The following is a 26,887-nucleotide window of genomic DNA, read 5'->3' on the forward strand; positions in this document are numbered from 1 at the left end:
CTCTGTCTCAAAACAAATAAATAAAAAGGGCTGGGGATGTGGTTCAGTGGTAAAGCACCTCTGGGTTCAATCCTGGTATCAAAAAAAAGGAGGGTGGTATTTTGTGGATATAGTTATTCTGTTTATATCTGTGCTAAGACAAAACTAGGAAACAGTCTTGTCTAATCTGTTCTATTGTGGTCTTAAAATGATCATGTCTGAGATTAGAATTCTATAAATTCAGCCAGATGCGGTGATGCATGTCTGTAATCCCAGCGGCATGGGAGGCTGAGACAGGAGGATCGCGAGTTCATAGCCAGCCTCAGCAACAGCAAAGCACTAAGCAACTCAGTGAGACCCTGTCTTTAAATAAAATACAAAATAGTACTGGTGATGTGGCTCAGTGGTTGTGTGCCCCTGAGTTCAATCCCCAGTAACCAAAAAAAAAAAAAAAAAGAATTCTATAAATTCCTTTATGTTCAACCAGAGATCAAAAAAATGACCATGGAGTGTCAGATCAGTTCTAGATCTCAGGGGCTGCTCTTCTTCTTTCTCCCACTGTAGATTTCAGTCCTCCAAAATCAATGTAAAACTGGGCAGAGTAGAATATGGACAACATATATTAGGAAAACAGATTTCAATACTTTCATTAAAAAATATATTTGTTCCCTCTAAAATCTGGAACAAGACAGGGATGCCCTCTCTCTCCACTTCTGTTCAACATAGTTCTCGAAACACTGGCCAGAGCAATTAGACAGACGAAAGAAATTAAAGGCATAAAAATAGGAAAAGAATAACTTAAATTATCACTATTTGCAGATGATATGATTCTATACCTAGCAGACCCAAAAGGCTCTACAAAGAAACTATTAGAGCTAATAAATGAATTCAGCAAAGTGGCAGGATATAAAATCAACACGCATAAATCAAAGGCATTCCTGTATATCAGCGACAAATCCTCTGAAATGGAAATGAGGACAACCACTCCATTCAAAATATCTTCAAAAAAAATAAAATACTTGGGAATCAACCTAACAAAAGAGGTGAAAGACTTATACAATGAAAACTACAGAACCCTAAAGAGAGAAATAGAAGAAGATCTTAGAAGATGGAAAAATATACCCTGTTCATGGATAGGCAGAACTAACATCATCAAAATGGCGATATTACCAAAAGTTCTCTGTAGGTTTAATGCAATGCCAATCAAAATCCCAACGGCATTTCTTGTAGAAATAGAGAAAGCAATCATGAAATTCATATGGAAAAATAAAAGACCCAGAATAGCAAAAACAATGCTAAGCAGGAAGTGTGAATCAGGCGGTATAGCGATACCAGACTTCAAACTATACTACAGAGCAATAGTAACAAAAACAGCATGGTACTGGTACCAAAACAGGAGGGTGGACCAATGGTACAGAATAGAGGACACAGAAACCAATCCACAAAACTACAACTATCTTATATTTGATAAAGGGGCTAAAAGCATGCAATGGAGGAAGGATAGCATCTTCAACAAATGGTGCTGGGAAAACTGGAAATCCATATGCAACAAAATGAAACTGAATCCCTTTCTCTCGCCATGCACAAAAGTTAATTCAAAATGGATCAAGGAGCTTGATATCAAATCAGAGACACGCCGTCTGATAGAAGAAAAAGTTGGCTACGATCTACATTCGGTGGGGTTGGGCTCCAAATTCCTCAATAGGACACCCATAGCACAAAAGTTAATAACTAGAATCAACAAATGGGACTTACTCAAACTAAAAAGTTTTTTCTCAGCAAAAGAAACAATAAGAGAGGTAAATAGGGAGCCTACACCCTGGGAACAAATCTTTACTCCTCACACTTCAGATAGAGCCCTAATATCCAGAGTATACAAAGAACTCAAAAAATTAGACAATAAGAGAACAAACAACCCAATCAACAAATGGGCCAAGGACCTGAACAGACACTTCTCAGAGGAGGACATACAGTCAATCAACAAGTACATGAAAAAATGCTCAACATCTCTAGCAGTCAGAGAAATGCAAATCAAAACCACCCTAAGATACCATCTCACTCCAGTAAGATTGGCAGCCATTATGAAGTCAAACAACAACAAGTGCTGGCGAGGATGTGGGGAAAAGGGTACACTTGTACATTGCTGGTGGGACTGCAGATTGGTGCAGCCAATTTGGAAAGCAGTATGGAGATTTCTTGGAAAGCTGGGAATGGAGCCACCATTTGACCCAGCTATTCCCCTTCTTGGTCTATTCCCTAAAGACCTAAAAAGAGCATGCTACAGGGACACTGCTACGACGATGTTCATAGCAGCACAGTTCACAATAGCAAGACTGTGGAACCAACCTAGATGCCCTTCAATAGACGAATGGATAAAAAAAAATGTGGCATTTATACACAATGGAGTATTACTCTGCATTAAAAAATGACAAAATCATAGAATTTACAGGGAAATGGATGGCATTAGAGCAGATTATGCTAAGTGAAGCTAGCCAATCCCTAAAAAACAAATGCCAAATGTCTTCTTTGATATAAGGAGAGTAACTAAGATCAGAGTAGGGACGAAGAGCAGGAGAAGAAGATTAACATTTAACAGGGATGAGAGGTGGGAGGGAAAGGGAGAGAGAAGAGAAATTGCATGGTAATGGAAGGAGACCCTCAGGGTTATACAGTGGAGGGGGTAGAGAGAGAGGAGGGGAGGGGAGGGGAGAGGTGGGGAGGGGGGAGGGTGGAGGATGGGAAAGGCAGCGGAGCACAACAGATACTAGTATGGCAATATGTAAATCAATGGATGTGTAACTGATGTGATTCTGCAATCTGTGTATGGGGTGAAGGTGGGAGTTCATAACCCACTTGAATCAAAGTGTGGAATGTGATATGTCAAGAAATTTGTAATGTTTTGAACAACCCACAATAAAAAAAAAATAAAAAAAAAATAAAATTAAAATTAAAAATATATATATATATATTTGTTTTAATGACAGATACTCTAAAACAATAGGAGACTGTAAGAAATTGAATAATATGATAACTAATAACTATAGTTGAGTTTAAAAGAAAAATACATTTAAAAACCAGAATACTAGTGAGAAGAAAGCTCATTGATTTTGAATTTTCAAAGGCTGCTCAACCACTCATGAATTCAAAATCCCCAATTGACCTCTGTGGAAAAATTGTACCTCACCATTCCTGCAGAGAGGGTGGCTGGGAGGCAGGTTGCCTCTAGTTGCTGATGTCTCTTGCTATACTGATGAGGCCAAAATAGATGTGAACATTCTATTTTCCAGTAGCATCCAACCCAGGGAGAAAGGAAGGCAGTGAGCATGTTGGAGGGAGATCTACCCAAGAACTCTCTAAGGGGATTTGGAACAAGGCATTCCTAAATTAAGAAAGAAAAGTTTCGGTAGCTCAGTGGTAGAGCACCTGCCTCCCATGTGTGAGGCTCTGGGTTCAATCCTCAACACCACATAAAAATGAATAAATAAAATAAAGGTATAGTGTTTGTCTACAACTAAAAGTAAGAAAGAAAGAAACATTTCACTGGTCTTTCTACCGAGAAGCTGTGCCCTCCAATCTATTCTCCCATAACAGAAAATATGTGCTCTGTAAAATCTTATTTGTTTCCTGTTTTTAAATCTGTATTTTTTCTTAGTAAAGAATTTTTTAGAATTCTTAATTAATTAAAATGTCACAGGCGGGGCTGGGGATATAGCTCAGTTGTAGAGTGCTTGCCTCACATGCACAAGGCCCTGGGTTTAATTCCCAGCACCAAAAAAAAAAAAAAAAAAAAAAAAAAAAAGTCACAGGGGCATACATTTTTTCCATCACACCAAGCTGTAGTTGTGACTAACAGGTATGTTCATAAAGCAAGGATACAGGGAAGTTGGATAGTTGGAAAGGTGAAATTCAGATTGACTGATGAAAATAACACTAATGGCTAAGTTAAAAGATAATTTTCAGAAAAGGCAAAGCCATTGACTCTTATAGATATAAAAATGATCACATGTCAAAGATTTTACTCATACCACTGGTACAAGAGAATCAGACAAATGTTATAACCAGTTCAAAGGGAAATTCAATAGAGCATATACTTAGATGGGGTAAAGACTGCATTTGCAAGTGGAACAAACAGAAATTATAAATACTTTGCAATTCCTAATAATTTCGTTTTGTTGTTGTTGTTCTATTTGCAACATAATTTTTTCCAAGGGCAGAAATCCATTAAATTTCTCTTAGGACAGAATTTTTTCATGTTTCATCTGATCATTTACCTAGGTGTGACAAGAGTTAAGGTGTTAAGCTTCACTTTTTGGAAGTTTTCATGAGTAATCTCAGATTGGACTTTTTAAAGATTTTTCAGAGTAGGAAACCCCACCAAAACCTCTCCACCTGGTTTCATTTGCAGGAATCATAAACTTAGATGAAATTATCCTAAAATTTTGTGTTCTGTGAGGAAATTAATTTCTTTTCTCACCTATAAAACTGGGAACCCTATAAATAAGTTATAAGGGCTAATTTTCCAAGAAAGGATTATAATAATTGACTCCATAAAATTAATCTTTGTTCTTTAATAGTGTCTGGCCATATTTGATTAAAATAGCATCTTTCTCAAATATGACATTCTAGTCAAGGTCTTGGTTGCAAAAACAATGTTTCATGGTAAAAAGGAGAACAGATTCTCCTTGAATCTATGCCAGTTAATACAGTGTCCTGAAAATAAGAATATTCATTATGAGACTCTGAATTCTGGAAGGGTCAGACAGGGAGAATAATATTTACAAACATTTCATTTCAGTTTGAAAAAGCATAGTCCACTAAATTGTTATGAGCTTATGGGGAAAGAAAAGAACTTCCTTATGCACTTGGAAATTAAAACCTTATGATAATATCAACAATATTCCAAACAAATACTGCAATTATCTTTCATCTGTTCTTCCAGTCCTGTATAATTAATTCTTGTTCCACCAAATCTTGGGTTAGCAGATTTTGTTCCACTGGATTTTGATAGCTCAGGAGCTCACTAGCTTCTTGACTTGGTTCACTAGTGTGGTTTTAAAGTTGTTTAAATGATGCTTTTGGAAACCTGCATCCAAAAGTACTTGACATAGTTCTTTTCCACAGAGCTCTGTGATAGTACTTTGTTGAAGGCAAAATACTCTGGCCTGATTATTGAACATATAGGGAAGCATCAGAGTAAAACCAAAACTATCTGTAGATGCAAAAGACTAACTGGCTATGGTAAGCTTGAATTTCTTATTGATAATTTTCAAAAGTGAAATATTTAATAAGAGTTATTACAAGAATTATGCAACTAACAAGAAAATTTGATTGGTAAGGGCTAAGGGTTTGTAGTTCAGTGGTAGAACACTTGCCTAGTATGTATGGGGCCCTGGGGCCCTACCAGCACCAACCAAAAAAAAATTTTTTAAGAAAATTTGATTACTTCTTTGGCACATGAAACAAAATTAATAAGTCCAGAAGGCTTCATTGGTGAATTCTACCAAACATACATACAAGAGTCAACACCAATCCTTCACAAATTCTTCCAAAAAATAGGAGAGGTGGGACTACTTCTTAACTCATATGAATCCAGTATTACCCCAACACCAAAAGCAGACAAACACCAGAAAAGAAAATTGCAGATCAATATTTTTGTAAATATAAAGGTAAAAGTCCTTAACAAAGCCTATGGCATGGTGGTATATACCTATAATTCCAGCTACTTAATACACGGAGACAGAAAGATCACAAGTTGGAGCTCAGCCTGGGCAATTTAGCAAGACCCTGTCTCAAAATTTAAAAAATGAAAAGATCTGGGGAGGGGGCTGAGGATATAGCTCAGTTGGTAAAGTGCTTGCCTAGCATGCATAAAGTCCTGGGTTCAATCCCCAGCACCACCAAAAAAAAAAAAAAAAAAGGAAAAGAAAAGAAAGAAAAGGTCTGGGGATGTAGCTCAGTAGAAGAGCCTCCCTGTGCTCAATCCCCAGTAACACAAAAACAAAAACAGAAAGCAAAATCCAGCAACGTATACAGGGATTATATACTATGACCAAGTGAGATTGATCCCAGGAAAGGAAGGCTCTAAAAGTCTGTTAATATAACATATAAAAGTCAGAGTAAAATACAAAAAAAAAAAAAGATAACTTTAATAGAGTTGCAAAAAAAAGTATCTGACAAAACTGAACAGTCTTTTATGAAAAAAAAATAATCAACCAGCTAACAATGGAAATGAACTTTCTTTTTTTTTCTTTTAAATATTTATTTTTTGATTGTAGTTGGATACAATACCTTTATTTTATTTATTTATTTATACGTGGAGCTGAGGATCAAACCCCAGGGCCTCGCACGTGCTAGGCAAGCACTCCACCACTGAGCCACAATCCCAGCCCCACTGGAAATGAACTTTCTCAACCTGATACAAGGCATCAACAAAAAGCCCACAGTTAACAACCATATTTTTTGTTTGTTTGTTTTTGTTTGGTTTTGGGGGTTTGGGGGTTTTTTTGGTTGGGTTTTTGTTTTGTTTTGGTACTGGTGATTGAACCTAGGAGTGCTTATCTACTGCATCACATCCCCACCCCTCTTTATTTTAAGACAGGGTATCACTAAGTTACTTAGGACCTTGTTAAATTGCTGCAGTTGGCCTTGAACTTGCAATCCTCCTGCCTCAGCCTCCCAAGTAATTGGAATTATAGGTGTGTGCCACCATGCCCAATCTAGCATCATACTTAATGGTGAAAGAATGAATGTTTTCCGGGACTGGGGATGTGACTCAAGCGGTGGCCCGTTTGCCTGGCATGAGCAGGGCGCTGGTTCGATCCTCAGCACCACATAAAAATAAAATAAAGATGTTGTGTCCACCAAAAACTAAAAAATAAATATTAAAAAATTTTTTTAAAAAACCTCTTACAAAAAAAAAAAAAGAATGAATATTTTCCTCCTAAAATCAGGGAAAAAAAACGGATGTCCAGTATTGCCACTTCTATTCAACATTGTGTTAGAGGTTTTATCAGGACAAATAGGCAAGAAAACAAGTACAAGGCATACATTGGGAAGAAGTAAAACTATTACTTTATATATGGATGACATGATCTTATATATACTGAAAATCTTAAGGAACCCACAAAGAAACTATTAGAACTAAGTGAGTTTGGCAAGATATCAGGATATGGGAGACCAATATATAAAAATCACTTGTATTTCTAATAGTGTAACAATGACTAATACAAAAAATGAAATTAAGAAAACAATTTCATTCACAACAGCATCAAAAGAGAATGAGTACAGGGGAATAAGTTTATCCAAAAACAAAAACAAAAACTCAAGACTTGTATACCGAAAACTACAAAACGTTGAAAGAAATTAAAGCATATCTAAATAATTGGGAAGATATCCCATGTTCATGGATTGGATGACTTAACATTGTAAAGATGACAATACTCCTCAAATGGATCTAGTGATGCACCATAATCCCTATCCCAATTCCACTGTCTTTTACAGAATTTGACGAGCTGATCCTAAAATTCATAGGAAGGCAAGAGACAGAATAGCCAAGATACTTTGTTGTTTACTAATTAATTTATTTATTTGTAAATGGTTTTAACATCCAAATATATAACACACTACTTACAAATAGCAAAATATTTACATTACAATGTAAATCCTATGTAAATAGTTATTATGCTGTATTGTTTAGAGAATTATGACAAGAATAAAAGTCTATATGTTTTTGATATAAATGGAGTGGATTTTTCCCCTGAATATTTTTGATGAATGGTTGGTTGAACCTATAGATATAAGGACTATATAACAAAACAGGCATTTTTGCTCTGAGTGGTAGAGAATAAACCTAGAAAAGATCTTAGAAAAAGAAAAATACAGGCCAAGCTCAATATCCCTATCCAAGATGTCCACGAGATGGGGAAACTGAGGAAGGTGCATGGAGTTTGAAATTCATAGATCATCCAGTCATACTTGTGAGTTATAACATTTCCCCTCAAAATGACATATGGTACTCAAAAGAGAGAACACTGTCCTACCAGATGAGATTGCCCCAATTTTGAGAAACCTCCTTTGAGCATTCTTTTCCAACTTTAAGACATTTCATCCTGTGTGGTTAATGAGAATCTTTCACATTCTGGCTGGAGTAGACTTACATAGCCATCATGTCAGGATAAATGTTCATACCAGCCTGCACTCAGTATAGAGTTCCTATTCTTAGGCAAAAATCCCAAGACACCTTACCCATACAAATTTAGTCTAAGGAAGGCTAATGTCTCTTGTGATTTGACAGTTTTTTCCCATTCAACTTATCAATAGTGAAATATAAACTAGATGCAATTCTTTCTAATACCTCTCTTTGTGATTTTTCTAGGGGCTCTCTGGGAAATCTCAAAGATAATTTAAGACTTGTTTATTTTATTTTATGTTTGGGATTTTATTTTGAAAAGACAAAAATCATAAGTTTTGCTAAGAGAGGAGCATGGGAGAAATTTCCAGGATCATATCTCTTGATTATGGTAGCAATAACACAATATATACATTTGCCAAAACTCTCAGAACTATAGTCTTAACAAGAGTTCATTTTATTATATATCAAGTACACCTTTATTTTTTAAAATTGAAGTTTTCAGGAGATTTGCACTAAGCACTTGAGATGATAGGATTTGGCTCCCAGAGAAACAGTACTATATTTGCCTATTCATGTCAAAGTGACATTTAAAAAGTAAACATAGAAGGAAATGTAATTGTAAAGAACCTTATCTCTTTCCTAAGTGAGAAGCTTTTGTCTTCTTAAATAAGGAAAGATAATAAAGTCAACATAAACCATAGATAGCTATTCTGGTAATACACAGAATCTTTACCATCTAGGCAAATGACAGAAAACTAGAGAACCCTTCATACTGTGAATGAATACAATAAACAGTAAACTAAAGCCTATCAAAAATGAGCAAAACTTTGCTAAGATTTTAGCACATTTCATAATATTTCAGACTTATTTGTAGACCCTAAAAGGTAAATAAAATCCTTTTTCATAAATTTTCTATAACTTTATTTTTCCATTCTATTGTCCTTCACTTTTTTCTTTCTCATTCTAAAATGAGTCATTTTATTGTAGGATATAAGTATTCCCTGCTTCCTTTAATGAACAAAAATATATCTCATTATGTTGCATGTAAAGTGCCTCTTTGCCACCAATACTTTGGTAGAATTTTATTCACATATATTAATTGTAACTGGATTGTTTTTGTTGTTGGGTTTATTTATTTATTTTTGCATTGCTGGGGAATCTAACCCAGGGCTTGTGCATTCTAGGCAAGTGCTCTACAGCTGAACTATGTTCCCAGCCCTAATTGTAACTTCTAACCAGTGTAATTTTAACTTCACAGAGAAAACTGGGAAGTAGACAATTGTGCACTGTCACACATGAACATTTTGACAAATCACAACATAACCTTCTAGGGGCCATGTGCAACCCTAACAGTGCAATCTGTCTACTGGGAAAAATTGACAGATGCACTAACACAAAGACACATCCTCTCAGCAGTACATATAAATAAGAAGTAAACATATGTAAATTTGAAATTATGTGTAGTAATCAGTGTTTCAATTTAGACATGATCTAAACATCCAACAAATCCATTAAGTCTGTTTTGTGTCTATCTGAAGTTTTAAGCTATCTAAATTATCTTTAATCTGATACACAAAATAAAATTACTGTGAAATAATATTTCAGTAAATAAAGTGATAATTATTGCCATAATAATCAATTTAAACATAAATTTATATTTTTTATGAACTTAAAAATTAAGAATGCTAACTTATTTGATCAGTAAATCTATAGGTTTAGGAAGAACCTGTCCAAGTAGGAAAAAAAAAATAGTAAACTTCCATTATACTAACCACTGATAAATCAGAGTAGCATTTTTTAAACCAAACTTAGTAGTCTCATTTGACAAAAATTTGCCTAAATCACGCGAACTTGGATTCTTAAAACAATTCTGTGTTATTTTCATATGAATACTTTTTAAATCTAGCTCAGTGAAAGTATTCAACATTCAATTTCCCTATCTCTGGAATTTTAAGGAATGCTCAGTTTTCCTAAATGCTTATTTATTTCTGTAAACCCATCAGAACAGAGCTCCCTGAAGAGACTTTATAATCAACGTCATTAATGCCATCCAGAGGTGGACAGTATTCTGCCTTTACAAACAAGAAATGAAGGCCCCTCTGAATTGCAGACATAAAGACAACCAAACACAGACAGAATTTATAGCTTAAATTATAAAATTTCAGCCACAGGATGAAGAGTAAACATAGAATTAAGTGTGTTACAGAAGAATTACACAGAATTACAAAACTTGACAAAACTCAGAGTGTCTTTTAGCTTTCACTGGATTTTCAAAATGATGAAGGGAGTGTGGCTCGATTGAGGGTAAGCATGAAAATTGACTGAAATTTCACGTTTTTTAGTATAATGTGTTCGAGAAAGTTTTTAGCTTTCATTGGGTTCTCAAGGTGGTATAGGGGGAAACTTGGGGCAGTGGAGAAGGGGCCTCTGGTTGGCATGTGCAGGTCCTACTCAGTCCTCTAAATTCTCTTGTCTTTATGGACATCCCTAGTCTCCTAGTCACCCAGCACTCTGCTGACACTACTGCTTAAAGTCAGTCACTGGAGAGTCTCAGTCTGACTCTCTCGGCTCTAAGACAGTTCTCCCTCTCTGGATTGGTTCCACCTTAGCAATCCCTGCTGCCTCATTCAGGGCCTTGGCCTTGACCGTCCATTCCACAGCCTCCACTGGAGTGTTGCTTCATCTCTCACTGGCCCCACACAGTTCCATGGGCCCTAAGTGCAGCCCTCATCCACCTCCCACACAGGACATGAAGGGCTCTGGGTGACCTTCCACATCTCATGGGGACTATGGGGGGCACAAGAGTGCTAACTCAGTTCCTTTCTCTGTCTAAACACTTCTCACCTCTGTTTCTGCTCTCTAAAGGTTTCCATATGTCAGTTTTAGATCACAAAGTTTGGGCCCCAAGTGAGTAGTGGATCATATCCCCCATTCTGCTTAGAGCTTTCCTCCTGATCTATCTAACCCTTCTCAATATGCAAAACTCTCTCTCTCTCTCTCTCTCTCTCTCTCTCTCTCTCTCTCAGATTTCAGCAGAATCAAATTGTGTGTGTCCTTTGTCCTGAATTTCTCAAGCCAGAAGGAACAGGATTTAGTCCCCTTCTCCTGAAGCAGAAATTTTCCATAAGTCAAATTCTCTTGGGTGTAGAATTTTTCCTCCTCCAGATCTATAATAGAAGGGTTACAGAGAAAACCAATTTATGGGGCCATAGGAAGATAGAGTATATGTGTGTTTGGAAGGAATTGTGGGGGTTGAAACTATTGTAGGTTTCATATTTTTAAACATTATTCCATTATACATAATTGTCTTAAAATAGTTGAAAGGCGGGACTGGGGTTGTGGCTCAGTGGTAGAGCACTCACTTAGCACATGTAAGGTGCTGGGTTTGATCCTCAGCACCACATAAAAATGAAGATATAAAATAAAGATATTGTGTCCAACTACAAATTTTTAAAATATTTTTTTAAAAAATTAGTTGAAAGGCATCATTAAAAAAAGGTAGAATTGAACTAATTCTTTGTTCTCTATTGGGCAGAAATTAAGCCAGTTGTGTAATTTACATGAATGTAAATTTGGACTTAAAAAACTTAAATAATTAAAGAGATCAATGAGTGATAAAATGGGATAGCTAAGTAATGGGATGGTGTCTCTGCTTAGTTTAAAGATTATAATAGATGACCTCAAAATTACTTAAGCTATAAATTCTCATCCTTTTTCTCAGAATAATATTTTTATCAGGTACATCTTCTGACATTATTTTCAATCAGACTGAAGACTGATATGTCCCTGAGCTGGCTATCCACTACTCCCACTGGGTTCAATCCTTAGCATGGGGGAAAAAAAAAAAAGTCAATACCAATACTTCTGAAGCAACCAATAGATTCAATGCAATCCTTATGCAAATCCCAATGATACTTTTTTGCACAAAATAGAAAAACCCATCCTAAAATTCATATGGAATCTTAAAGGACCCAAAATATTTAAAAAGAAATGCAAAGCTGAAAGACTACACACTTCCTGTTTTCAAAACTTACTACAAAGGCACAACAATCATAATAATGTGTCACTGGTATTAAAATAGATATGTAGGCCAATAGAATAATAAAGAATACAGGAATAAACCATCATGTATGTTTTAGTCAACTTTTTCACTGCTAGGACCAAAAGACCTCACAAGAACAATTAGAGGAGGAAAAGTTTGTCATTCATGGTTTTCAAGGGTCTCAGCCCAGAGATAGCCAGCTCTATTCCTGGTGGAGGGAAGCTACTCAGGACATCAAGCCAGGAAGGAGGGGGGGGGGGTGGGAGACAGAGCGCTCCACTCTCCAGGAACAAATATATACCCTGGAGGCACGCTCCCATGACCCACCTCCTCCAGCCATACCCTACCACCTAAGTTACTACCCAGTTAATGCCTATCAGGGGATTAATGCACTGACTGTGTTAAGGTTCTCATAACCCAATCCTTTCACATCTAAGCTTTCCTGCATTGTCTTACACATGAGATTTTGGGGGATACCTCATATTTAAACCATAACAAGGTGAGGCAGAACATTATGGTGGAAGGGCATGATGGAGATGTGTTGCTCATTCATGGTGGTCAGGAAGCAGTGACAGAGCAAGGGCAGCCCTTCCTGGAAGATGCACCCTTCCACAGTATGACCCTCATGACCATCTCCTCCAGCCATGCCCCACTTGCCTACAGTTACCACCCATTTAGTTCATTCAACCTAGGATTATCTGATTAGGTTATTCCACCATGCGACCAGTGCACTGGTTTCATTAAAGAGGTTCTTGGCATAAAGTTAGCTAGCGAGATCGAAATAAAACACACAGACTCAGTTACCTTTTTCTATGACCAGGTCCGAGACGACTCCCCCTTTGGCTCTCACTACGAACCACCCGGTAGGGCAACAAGGATTACTCAGGGCTAGCAGGAGAGAGAGAGGGAGCACGCCAGGGAGTAGCCTTTTATTGGGGAACAAGAAATTCAGGGGAGAATTCCATCCAATGAAGGTTGAGGGGGGCCGCACTCCAAGGTCAGGGTCAGTGATTGGCCCCCAGGGTCAGTGGTCAGTCACACCCCCACACGGACAGGCTCTCGCACCAGGAGAGGGCCGGGAAAGCTCTGACACAGTTTAGCCAGAGCACCTCAGACCCAAACCAGGAGTTGCCCAGTCACGTGTGAGAATGGCTCCCCCCAGGTTATAGCTCTCACAATTCAATCATTTTACCTCAGAATATTCCTGCACTAACATAGGAGCTTTTGGGAGACACCTCATGTCCAAACCATAATAATAGTTTACCACAATTTTTAAAATGTTAATATTTTAGCCGGGCATAGAACTTCTAGAAATGAAAAAAAAAATAGGAATTATCAAAATTTAGAACTCCATAGAAATATTAGAGAGCAGTTTAAACATGGTTGAGGAGAGAATTTGTTACCTAGATGCTAGCTCTGAGGAAATCATTAGGGACACAGGTAAAAAGGTAGAAAATAGGAAAGAGAGGTATTGTAGGAAGCATATGGCTCTCCCAAAATATTCATGCCCTAATCTCTGGAACCTGCAAATAGGTTAAATGGAAAAGGGGGAATTAAGGTTGCAGATGGAATCAAGTTGTCTAATTAGCTGACCTTAAAATGGAGAAATGAGGGTTGGGGTTGTGGCTCAGTGGTAGAGTGCTCACCTAGCACGTGTGAGGCCCTGGGTTCAATCCTCAGCACCACATAAAAATAAACAAAAATAAAGGTATTGTGTCCAACTACAGCTAAAAAAATAAATATTTTTTTTTCTTAAATGGAGAGATTATTCTGAATTATCCAGGTAGAATCAATGGAATCACAAAGAACATTTCTTATAGGTGAAAGAGGAAGAGAGAAGAGAATGAGAACCAACAGTGTGAGAATGACAGCCAATGTTTCTAGTTTTGAAGATGGAGAAATGAGACAATGAACCAAGAAATGCAGGCAACATTTAAAATCTTAAAAAGCAAGGGAATGGATTTTTCCCTAGAGCCTCCAGAAAGAATACACCCCTGATGATACTTTATTTCAGTCCCATGAGACCTATTTCAGATTTCTGGCCTATGGAACTGTAAAATAATAAGTTGTGTTTCTTTAAGCCACTTAAGCTTGTAGTTTGTTACACAACAGCAATAAAACTAATATAAGCTATTAAAAGGCATTTGCGATAGAAAGAATCACTGGGTATTATGATGCACACCTGTAATCCCAGCTACTAGGAGGGCAAGACAGGAGGATCACAAATTCAAGATCAGCCCAGGCAACTTAGTGAGACGTAGTTTCAGAAAAAATAAAAAGGATGGGGGATGTAACTGCATGGTAGAGTTCTTGCCTAACATGTGCAAGGCCCTGGGTTTGCTCCCCAATCCTGGGAAAGAAAAAAAAGAAGGGGAAACCACTCCAACATATGTCTAACAAGAGAAAGAATAAACCAGGCACAGTGGCACACACCTGTAAGTCCAGCTACTCAGGTTGAGGCAGGATGATCACAAGTTTGAGGCCAGCCTAGACAACAAGACCCTCACTCAAAAGAAAACAAATAAAGCTGGGTGCAATGGCGCATACCTGTAATCCCAGTGGCTCAGGAGTCTGAGGCAGGAGGATAGTGAAAAAGCCAGCCTCAGCAACTTAGTGAGGCCCTAAGCAATTTAGGGAGAGCCTGTCTCTAAATAAAATACATAGAGAGCTGGTGACGTGGCTCAGTGGTTGAGTGCTTCTGCGTTCAATCTCCAGTACCCTAGGGGAAAAAGAGAAGGGGACAGAAAGGGGGTGTGGGACACGAGAATATAGAATAGAATAAAGCAAATGCACATGGTTTTAAATAGCTAGAAATGTTCCAGAATTGCAGCATTGAATGCTCAGACTGAGGGATGAACACCAAGGTCTGAACATAATCAGTATAAAGTGTCTATAACCACACACAATGTGGTGAAATACCCAAGACTAAGACAAAGTCTAGAAGCAGACTGAACCTCAAGCCTAGGAAAAAACAAGATGACCAGAACACTCCTTCCAGGGAGGTTATGAATGTCAGTGGTCAACCAATGCTATCAGTATTCAAAGTTGGGTGCTGCGTGTGGTCCATGACCCTTTAATCTGGGTATTCCTGAGTCCTGGTACATGCTCATTGAAGAATTTAGAAACAAAGAAGATAGAAGGAAACTGGTTCCCCAGGGAGAGATTTCCTTTCTGCCTTGTTCTCAATCTTCTGCTTCAAGGTAAGAAAGGGGCCATGATAGGGGAAGAAGAAGAACCCTCTGCAATAGGAACATCTAGAAACTTCTTTCAGTTTTCCAACTCCTAGAGATTATCTAAAATAGGCATAGTTATTTTGCTGGGAGCCATTAGCCAAGTAGGTATGACAATTTCCTTGCCAGTGTACCCCATGTTGCAGTGACATTGCATGTAGGTGACCTTGCTCAAGGACCAGGGCGGATTAGGGTGTTCCCGGTTTAGGATAATCGGGTTTAGGGCGTTCCAGGTTTAAGATTATTCCTGCTGGGAATAGGGCGTATCCTGCTGCCTGAGTTCCCCTTGAGTTCTCACGGGATTCAGACAGTATTTTTTGGGAGACAGAAGCCCAGTGGAGGTGGATTTGGGCAGAGAACGTGGATTTGGGCAGAGAACGTGGATTTCCCCAGAACGTGATTGTAGACGGCTGGTGTGAGTTCGGGAATAAAGAGTTGCTGTTTGAATCTACAAGCTGTGTGGTGGCTCGTGATTGTGTGCCCAGCCAGACTGTGGCATCTGTGCCCAGCCAGACTGTGGCATTTGGTGGCCCGTACAGGGAATGTCTAAAGCTTGGAGGTAAGTGAAATTGCTCGCCCCTGAGGAAGAGCAAAAGAATGGGTGACCAATTCAAAAAACAATGTGTTATTGTTTTGATTTATCTCGTTTTTGTTTCAAGCTGCCTATCCCTAGAAATTTCTCAGGCAAACTGGAAAAAATGGTTGACTAAAGGTTTGAAGTTTGTCAGCCCTGAGGAAGAGAAAATTGATACAACGATTTTTTATTCCGTTTTTGTTTCATTCAGTTTCAGTTTTGTTTTGTGTTATCTTATTGGGTTGCGTTATCTTTATAGTAGATTAGAAATTAGTAAAAAACAAACCGAAAAGATGTTAAGTAAATTGTTAGAGGTTCAGACCATGGAGAAAGACATTTTAGATCAAGCAAAAGAGAAGGTCTCTCCAGCTAGTCAGACAGAGGAAGAAAATTTAAAGGAAAAGGGGTTGTTAGGAAAAAGGCCACAACAGGAGGCTGTTACTAACTCCGTTTTATCACAAGAGGGCATAATTCAACCAACAGCCCCACCGATGGAGACAGCTGAGTGGCCCTCAAACCCCGTAGTTGATAAATGGGATCCTGAGACAGGACCTCAAAGATTAGCATGCTCTGTACTTGAACAGGCAGGAGGGCAGCGAATTCACCGTGCTTTAGATTTTAAAACAGTGAAGCAGTTAAAGGAGGCTGTAACAACCTATGGTCCCCAAGCTCCCTTCACGGTAAGCATGGTCGAGTTCATTACTAACTTGGACATGACGCCAGCAGATTGGGCTAGCATGTGTAAATCTGTACTAAATGGAGGACAATATTTGTTATGGAAGGTTGCCAATGAGGAATTTTGGGCGGAGACAGCTAGGCGAAATGCAGCAGCCGGTTACCCTCAAAGAAATCTAGATATGTTGTTAGGAAAAGGACCTTATGAGGGTCAATGGCAACAAATTGAATATGATCCTGCTATATATGCACAAATTGCTGCAGACGCAGTTAGGGCATGGAAGACTTTACAAGGACATGGAGATTTACAAGGTCAGCTATCTAAGGTAATACAGAGAGCTAATGAACCTTACGCTGACTTTGTAGATAGGCTAATTCAAACGGCTGCCAAAATTTTGGGGGATACAGAACAAGCAATGCCATTAATAAAACAACTGGCTTATGACCAAGCAAATCGTTGCTGCAGAGAGGTTATTAGACCATGGAGACATGAAGATTTAAACACATATATTAAATTATGTAGAGATATTAATGAACAAGGGCAAGTCTTGGCAGCTGCAGTACAACAGGCTTTAGATGCCAGGCCAAAAACATGCTATGATTGTGAACAAACAGGACATTTTAAAAGGAATTGCCCCATAGGAGGAGGGTTTAACAAAAGTAGGTATCAAAGGAATAGAATACCGGGTATTTGCCCACGATGCCGTAGAGGGAGACATTGGGCTAATGAATGCCGTTCTCAAACCACCATAGAGGGTACTCCCTTATCAAAAAAAGGACAAAGACCAGGTATTTATCCACGATATCGTGGAGAAAGGCATCGGGCTCCATTGCCAAAAAACGGACAGGGGGGCCCAATGCCCCGGGGCCCACAACCACAAATCTACGGGGCAGTGGAGGAACCCAGCAACACCATCAGGGTAGTGCCCAGGACACATTGTCCATTAAATCCCTCATCAGACAAACCCGAGGGAGCGCAGGGTTGGACATCTGCGCCTCTGCCAGAGCAGTATTAACTCCAGAGATGGGAGTTCAAATCATTCCCACAGGAGTAAAAGGACCTCTTCCCCAAGGAACAGTAGGCTTATTATTGGGACGTAGTTCATCTACATTAAAAGGACTTATGATAAGTCCTGGGGTAATTGATCCCGATTATGTAGGTGAAATAAAAATTATAGCTAGTTCTCCAAGAGGTATATCAGTAATTTCACCTGGAGATAGAATAGCACAGTTGTTAATAATACCCAGCCTACATAATAAATTTCCTAGTCATAGTATAGAAAGAGGTTCCAGGGGATTAGGCTCCACAGGTGTAGATTGGGCTATGTTGTCTTTAAATTTAGATTCTCGCCCAATGCTAAAACTAAATATTCAAGGTCATGAGTTTAATGGGCTACTGGACACAGGAGCTGACCTTAGCATCATATCTTGTCAAGAATGGCCAAAACATTGGCCATTACAACAAGCCACTCAAATGCTTCGAGGCCTAGGAGTGGCGACTAATCCCCATAGAAGTTCTATGATATTAGATTGGAAGGATCCTGAAGGATGTGAAGGAACTATACAGCCATATGTATTGGATCATCTTCCTATAAATTTATGGGGACGAGATGTCCTAGATCAATTAGGTTTGACGTTAACAAATAACATCAATCCTAATGCGCCCACTACTAGGGCTAGACAAGGCTTTAGGAAAGAAAAAAGATTAGGAAAACAAGGGCAAGGTATAACAGCACCAATACAAATAGATCAAGGAACAGACAGACATGGGTTGGATTTTCAGAAAGGGCCACTGAGACAATCAAAATTACTTGGAAATCAGAAAGACCAGTGTGGGTTCCTCAGTGGCCCCTGACTAAAGAAAAGATACAAGTAGCCCATGATCTGGTCAAACAACAATTAGCGGAAGGACATATACAACCTTCCATATCTCCCCATAATACTCCCATTTTTGTCATCAAAAAGAAATCTGGTAAATGGAGATTATTGCAAGATTTAAGAGCCATTAATAATGAGATGGTTATTATGGGACCTGCTCAATCAGGGATTCCTCAATTGTCTGCTTTGCCAAAAATCTGGCATGTTTTAGCTGTAGATATTAAAGATTGTTTTTTTTTCAATTCCAATTCATCCCGAGGATAGTCCACGTTTTGCATTTACTATCCCTGCATTAAATCATGAAGGTCCTGATCAGAGATATGAATGGAAAGTACTCCCTCAAGGGATGGCTAACAGTCCAACTATGTGTCAAATATATGTTAACAAAGCAATCCAGCCACTTAGAAATCAAAATCCTGAACTACAAATATTTCACTATATGGATGATGTATTATTGGCACATAAAGATAAAAACATATTGCTGGAATGTTATGCCACACTTACAAACTTATTAAAAAATTATAATCTAGAGATAGCAATAGATAAAGTACAATTAAATTTTCCAATTAATTATTTAGGAGTTCTATTATCCTCAACCATGGTCCGTCCACCAAAAATTCAAATACGAGTAGATCAACTCAAATCACTTAACGACTTTCAAAAGTTATTGGGAGACATAAATTGGATAAGGCCTTATCTAGGTATACCAACAGGAGAGTTGGGACCTTTATTCTAAAAGGTCCATAAGATCCAAATTCACCCCGCATGTTAACTCCTAAAGCAAGAAAGGCATTAAAAATTATTGAAACATATATGGAAAATATACATTTGGATAGAATTGATATGTTTGCCTTGATTATTTATTGTACTACCAACAAAAAATATTCCTACAGGAGTATTTTGGCAAGAAGGTCCATTATTGTGGATACATTTATCTTATTCTCCTAACACTATTCTTACTAGGTATCCTGAGGCTGTAGGACAATTAATACTCAAAGGAATAAAAGCAGCGAAGGGAGTGTTTGGAATTTCTCCCAATAAAATTATTACTCCATATACTATGGATCAAATTGATGAGTTAGCTAATGAGTTAAATACTTGGGCAATAATCATGTGTAAATCTAATGTTACATTTGATAATCATTTACCATCTAATCCTTTGTTGTCTTTTTGGTCTAAGCATCCTGTAGTTTTTCCTAAAATGACAAGAAAAACACCTATCATGAATGCTCCAAATATATTCACTGATGGGTCTAATAATGGTACAGCAGCAGTAGTTACCCCAGATCGAACTTTTACATTTTTAGTACCCAAACAATCAGCTCAAAAGGTAGAGCTTAATGCAGTTTTACAAGCTTTTTTGATGTTTAAAGATTCTGTATTTAATTTATTTTCTGATAGTCAGTATGTAGTTAATGCTATAGTATCTCTTGAAGATGCTGGTAGGATTTCCCCTTCTTCTACTGTTTTCTCTTTGTTTTCCACTATACAAAGTCTAATCTGGGACAGAAAAGATCCATTCTTTATAGGACATATTAGGGCACATACAGGATTGCCTGGAGCCCTTAGTTTAGGCAATGATTTAGCAGATAAAACTACACATGACATACATATTTTCTCTACATTTGAAGAAGCTACAAATTTTCATAAAAGGTTTCATGTTAATGCTAATACTTTACAAAAGCATTTTAAAATAACTAAGGAACAAGCCAGACATATAATAAAACAATGTCAAAATTGTGTGACATTTTTACCACAAGTTAATCTTGGAGTCAATCCTAGAGGACTGATACCTAACCATATTTGGCAGATGGACGTCACACACTTGCCAGAATTTGGAAAATTAAAATATTTACACGTTACAGTTGATACTTCTTCTGGATTTTTGATGGGCTCCCTTCATGCTGGAGAAAAAACTAAAGATGTTATAGCTCATTGCTTACAAAATTTTGCCACTGTGGGCATTCCTAAACAGTTAAAAACCGATAATGGTCCTGGCTATACCTCTACCTCTTTTAAACAATTTTGCTCATCATTTGGTATTACTCATATAACAGGAATCCCATACAATCCACAGGAACAAGGCATAGTTGAAAGAGCTCATCAAACTATTAAACGTACTTATTAAAGCAAAAAGAGGGAATTGGAAGAGGGTATATATCCCCCAAAGATAAACTTAAAATAACGCTTTTTACTCTAAACTTTTTAAATTTGGATTCATCAGGACTTAGTGCTGCAGAAAGACACATGTATCCAAAAAATGTACATAAGCCTAAAGTACTTTGGAAAGATATTCTAACAGGACAATGGAAAGGTCCTGACCCAGTGATTGTCTGGAGTCGGGGGTCTGTTTGTGTTTTTCCACAGGGAGAACAGCAGCCGATTTGGATTCCAGAGAGATTAACTAAAACAATTTCTACAGATCGAAAAGAAGATGATTTGACTCAAATCCATAACAGCTGATATCCAGAACTCCAGCTTGGCCATTCTTACATCTGCGACAGTGATTAACCAGGATGCTTTTTTCAATAGCTATTTTATTATTGCATTTTTCCACATCATAAGGTTCTATTTTTATTTTTTGAGCTCATACAAACCTAGGTTAATGTTTTTCTGATCAGTTTTATTTTTTAACTGTGAAGTTTTTAAACATTGCAATGGAGATTTCACCTAGGTAAAGCTACAAGGCCTTTACTATTTTCTTATGTGTTGTACGTTTGTGTGCACTCTTGTGTTTTGTGTTGTATGTCTGTATGTGCGTATGTCCATATGTCTTATATGAGGAGCGCTCATGAAAAAATGGATCCGAATTATTATTTTTTTTTTATTCACGTGATTTAAATGGTTTAATTTAAATTAGGTAAACAGCTGTTAAGGATTGTTTTTAAAGGTGGTTAACAGATCTGTTTGTTTAGTAATTTAAATTAGGTAAACAGCTGTTAAGGATTGTTTTTAAAGTAGGTTAACAGATCTGTTTGTTTACTTTCACCTTTCCTTTTCATTATATTTAATAATTCTTTTCAGGATAATGTCTCTTTAGCATCATTGCCAGAATTCCTATCTTCATCCCAGTGCCGGTGAAGACAAAGATACAACCAGACTACAGCTTCTATGATAGCTATCACAGTAAACTGTATAAACTGATGCATCAATGAATATAACTCAACAAGTAATGCTCAATCAAGGAGTCAACTTACTTTGGGAGGAAACGGATTTTGGGAGGAAATGGACATATTGATAGATTCCTCCGCTTTGAACTGCTTGCAGAACTTGCCTGGACTATGTAACTATCGTTTGGTGCAGCGAATTGTGGTAATGCTGGCATATCTTTGCTGATGGTGTCACCAGTGATGCAATTTTTATTTCCTTGTCAGCGCACCCCATGTTAATTGTGGTAGTGCTGGCATATCTTTGCTGATGGTGTCACCAGTGATGCAATTTTTCCCAAGGAGCCGTCAATTGGCTTGGTGTCGTGGCATTTCTGTATCCTCCTCCCTTCTGCTAGTGATGGTCTAAAATTTGGGGGCCAATGGCTATATGCTGAACCGGTAGTCAGTGACGGGTATGATCCGATTGCAGTGGTATCAACCTAAGACAGGAGGCTGACGCCTAAAGGTCAGTTTTCCAATGACGGGTAAGAACCATATGTTGAATTGGACAACCTACCAGGCACGGTCCTTAAGCCACATTGCTTGTTGTTTAATTAATCAGAAGGGGGGAGATGCTGGGAGCCATTAGCCAAGTAGGTATGACAATTTCCTTGCCAGTGTACCCCATGTTGCAGTGACATTGCATGTAGGTGACCTTGCTCAAGGACCAGGGCGGATTAGGGTGTTCCTGGTTTAGGATAATCGGGTTTAGGGCGTTCCAGGTTTAAGATTATTCCTGCTGGGAATAGGGCGTATCCTGCTGCCTGAGTTCCCCTTGAGTTCTCACGGGATTCAGACAGTATTTTTTGGGAGACAGAAGCCCAGTGGAGGTGGATTTGGGCAGAGAACGTGGATTTGGGCAGAGAACGTGGATTTCCCCAGAACGTGATTGTAGATGGCTGGTGTGAGTTCGGGAATAAAGAGTTGCTGTTTGAATCTACAAGCTGTGTGGTGGCTCGTGATTGTGTGCCCAGCCAGACTGTGGCATCTGTGCCCAGCCAGACTGCGGCAGTTATTTCATAAGTGTATTACTATGATGCCCCATAGAATCTCCTTCTCCAAAAGAGAAAATCCACTTCCCAATATGTGCCACACCAGAGTAAGCACTTCTATTTTTCTTCCTACGAACCATCCACAATTGTCTTTTCTTCCACTTACTGTCTGTGTTCATCCATCTTTCTGTGCACAGTGTAATTCTTTCCATCTGTAGGTATGAAACCCACCCCGCTGTAGCAAAGTACCTACTTTAGCCATCACTTTCCTACACACCTACTAGATCAAAGTGCTATAGGTAAGGTTGATGCCAGAGGGCAGCAGGTCAAAGGTGAAAGTAGACTGCTTCTCTTCCAGGAAATTAAAATGGCATAGTGGAAAGAGCATGAGATTTGGAGACAGACAAATGTGAGTTTGAATCTTGGTTCCTTGCTTTTCTAGCCTTGTAACCTCAGGTGAATTGCTTAACCAGTTTTCTCATCAGTAACATAGAACCTACCTTTCAGAGTGGGGAACATTTGAAGAGAGAAGAGTATGCAACATGGTGCTTGGTATCTGATAGGTGCCAATAAAATTCATCCCTCCCTCTAAGGTGGTCACATAACTTCTGGATAAGTGGGCACTGGAGAGGACTGAACCAGAGGTGGCTTTAAAAGCCAGTACAAAGAAGATAAACAAACTGTACACCTGGTCCAGGAAGTAGAAAACATTATAAAAGCTCCTCTGGGCACTTGGAGAGCAGGGATCAAAAAATGAATATTCAGTGCTTCCATAAAGATTCAAGGATTTGTATGGAGAACACTGTGACTCTGGGAATGGATATGCCATCTCTGTCACTCCAGTTGTTGCACCTCCAACCAATTTCCATCTGTAGAAAATTAAAATCTTTATTAGTCAGAAGAGGGGAGCAAGTGACACCTCAAAAGCCTCAAACTAAAAAAAAATTTAAAAAAATTTTTTTAAAAAAGCCTCAAACTAGAAAGCTGATAATAGGGCTATGCAGCAAAGTAGGGAAAAAGGAAGGGAGAGACAGTCCAGGAGAATACAGATGTGTTTCTTTTTGAGGCCTCCAGGTTGGAATCCTATCTGATGCCTGTCACTGTCTTCGGGACTCAGTTCGCATACAAATTGGGGCATGCAAAGCGTAGAGATAAAGTATAAGAAAGTAGGTTGATGCTCTAACTCAGCTCACCACATTAGCTTCCTTCATTTGCCTCTCAAGCCTATTCTGTTTAGCCTTGGCAGGAAGTGCCCAGCACCTGGAACCCTCTCAGTGCTCCCTCCCACCCTTCCCCATCTCATCCCGAGGGAGCATATAGCACAGCAACAGACAAACCTGGACCAGATCAAATTCAACTGCTGCCCCTTACTACTGTCTAACCTTGGGAAGTTACTGCTTCTTGCACTTTAGTATTAATTCATTTATCATATGAGAATAAACATAGTATCTACCACCTCGTAGAAGTGGGGAGTAGAAGAGTGGTTACCAGAGTCTGGGAGGAGTACGGATGGAATAGGTGGAACAGCAAGGATGCTTAGTGGGTACAGGGGTGCAGTTGAATAGGAAGAATGACTTCTAGTGTTCTCTAGCACAATATGGAAATTATGGTCAACAACAATTAATCATATGTTTCATAATAGCCAGAAGAGAGGATTTTGAATGTTCCTGACACACAAAAAATGATAAGTGTCTGAGGTGAGTGATATGCTATCACATTGATCAGATCCTTCCATGTTGTATATGTCTACTGAAATGTCACACTGTACTCTATAAATATGTATCAATTAAAAATAAGCTAGGTATGGTGGCACACACCTGTCATCCAATCTACGTGGCAGGAGGAGGCAAGAGGACCACAAACTAGAGGCCAGCCTAGGCAATAGCAAGGCCCTGCCTCCAAAAAATTAATTATTTTTAAAACAATTATAATAAAATAAAAATCAAAACTATATTTCAAAAACAATTGCTGACTAGGTATGGTGGGCCACACCTATAATCCCAGCAATTGGGGAGGCTGAGGCAGGAGGATCATAAGTTTGAGGTCAACCTCAGCAACTTAGCAAGACTCTGTCTCAAAATGAAAAATTAAAAGAGCAGGGAATATAGCTCAGAGGTAGAACACTCCTGGCTCAACCTCTAGTAATCCCCCAACACACACACACACACACACACACACACACACACAAACACACGTTGCTGGTAAATGTAGCATTAACATATGTGAATAGCAAATATTATGTTATAAAGTTATTTAAAATGATATCTCCTAGAACCTTGGGAGGATTAAATGAGGTTATCTCTTTAAAGGGTTCAGAATACATCTGACATATTCAGTGCTGAGTACATGTCAACTCTGGTTATTATCATGGCTGCTCCCTGCCCCACCTTGGGCCTCCTCTCATAGGAAACACAAGAATTCTTCCCTCCTCTCAAATATTTGGCATCCATTACAGGATGGGGCAGTACTTTCACCATCAACTGCTCAGAGTGTGGCCAGCATGGGGTGGTAAGACTGTTCTGAATTCAGTGTTTTCCAGTCATCAACTTCACTGTCCCTGTCCGAGTCAACATCTCCTACAGGATATCTGCCATCTGAGATGTGGTCAGTGCTGACCCCTCTACCCTCCTTGGCATTCTAAAGTTTTCCAAGCAACTGTTAAGGTGAGCCCCAGAGTTCCTAACCACATTGTAGCTTCTTTCACCACTGTTACATGGCAATTCCCTTCATGGGGAATCTCAAAAGCTCTATCCAGCTCATGGGCATAAGAGCCCATAGAAGAGACTTTCTTTTCTTCTCACCTAGGGTTTTCTACTCTGGTTAGATGCCAGTGTCCAGGATCCACACCCTGAGGTTCTGATTGGCTGGAGCCCAAGGATTGGTTTTCCTGTCATTGTTGTTTTTAACATATCTGCTCTTCAATTAAGTTCTTGTAAGAAATTTAGAACACCAACTTGTGAGGATAAATTCCATTTGTTAAAGCAAAAACAGATTGCATGTGGCACTGTAGCTGAGGAATAACTTTGGCTTTTGGTAAAATTTGTGAGTCCACAGCTTTCTGATCAACCTTGAGCTGCTTGGAAATTTCGTATTTCTCTTCCTTTGTGTGGAAGACCTCACATTCCTGGTGCCTGGGCTTCTATAGCTTTCTTCCTGAAGTCAGCATCAGTGCAGTGTTTGGGGATTTTCATGATTCTGATAACAATTTTTGTAGAGGCAATGATGACAAATTTTTGATATGTTCTACACAGAGGAACTGGAGTGGGGATCAAACTGCATCAAGCCCTTGCTCAGCTGCCTTAAGAAAACCACTCTTCTTCCTCTGTGCACCCTGTGAGGATGACCAAGATGGTCCCAGGAATGATCTAACACCCAATGCTGACTGGAAGGTTATCTTGGCATGGGTCAACAACTCTCACAGCACACATTCAGGAGGATAACATCTAGAAATTTTGTGAAGATTGATACCACCATTCTTGCCACCACTAACTAGTTTTGAGACAGTAACTAGAACATTCTCCCTTTTCTTCTCACCCTTGGATTTAGCAGCTGAGTATTTCCTCTCATACATGGCTTTTCTGGAATACATAGCAGATTGGGGAGTATCTGCCAATTTTTTAAATTAGGACAGGGTTTCAGTGGCAGTTTTTTTTTTTTAGTTGTTAATGAATCTTTATTTTATTTATTTGTTTATTTATTTATTTATTTATATATGGTGCTAAGAATCAAACCCAGTGCCTCACACATGCTAGGCAATCACTCTACCACTGAGCCACAACCCCAGCCCTTTTTAACATCACCAATGGCAAAAACCTTCTTGGTTTCAGGTTTAATCTCCTTAGTGTTCAACATCTTGAAGATGAGAAAGAGAACCAGGCATTTTTAAGCATCCCAAGTTATTCAAAGATAGCTGGGCATGGTGGTACACATCTGTAATTCCAACAAATCAAGAGGCTGATGAGGGAGGATTGCAAGTTTGAGGCCAGCCTCAGGAGTTTAGTGAATACCCATCTCAAAATAAAAAAATTTAAAAAGCCAAGGACGTAACTCGGTGGTAAAATTACATCCAAGCTCCAGTAACACACACACACACACACACACACACACACACATACACACACAAACACGCTCTCCTGCCTGCTACAAACTCTCCTGCCCAAAGCCCAATATATCTCTTTTGATCAAATCTTTGTCCTTGATCCATAATTTTGGCTTTGATCACAGCATCATGTTTATA

The 26,887-nt window shown here is 38.7% G+C and overlaps 2 pseudogenes; one reads left to right on the forward strand and one right to left on the reverse strand.

Moving 5' to 3' along the window:
• The window catches only part of LOC114105136 (5-hydroxytryptamine receptor 3E-like), a 42,865-nt pseudogene that overhangs the window by 10,492 nt on the left and 5,486 nt on the right, over positions 1-26,887 (forward strand).
• LOC114105164 (large ribosomal subunit protein eL6 pseudogene) lies at positions 25,592-26,279 on the reverse strand (annotated as a pseudogene).

Source organism: Marmota flaviventris, chromosome 8, assembly GCF_047511675.1.
Source record: "Marmota flaviventris isolate mMarFla1 chromosome 8, mMarFla1.hap1, whole genome shotgun sequence".
Taxonomy (NCBI): Eukaryota; Metazoa; Chordata; class Mammalia; order Rodentia; family Sciuridae; genus Marmota; species Marmota flaviventris.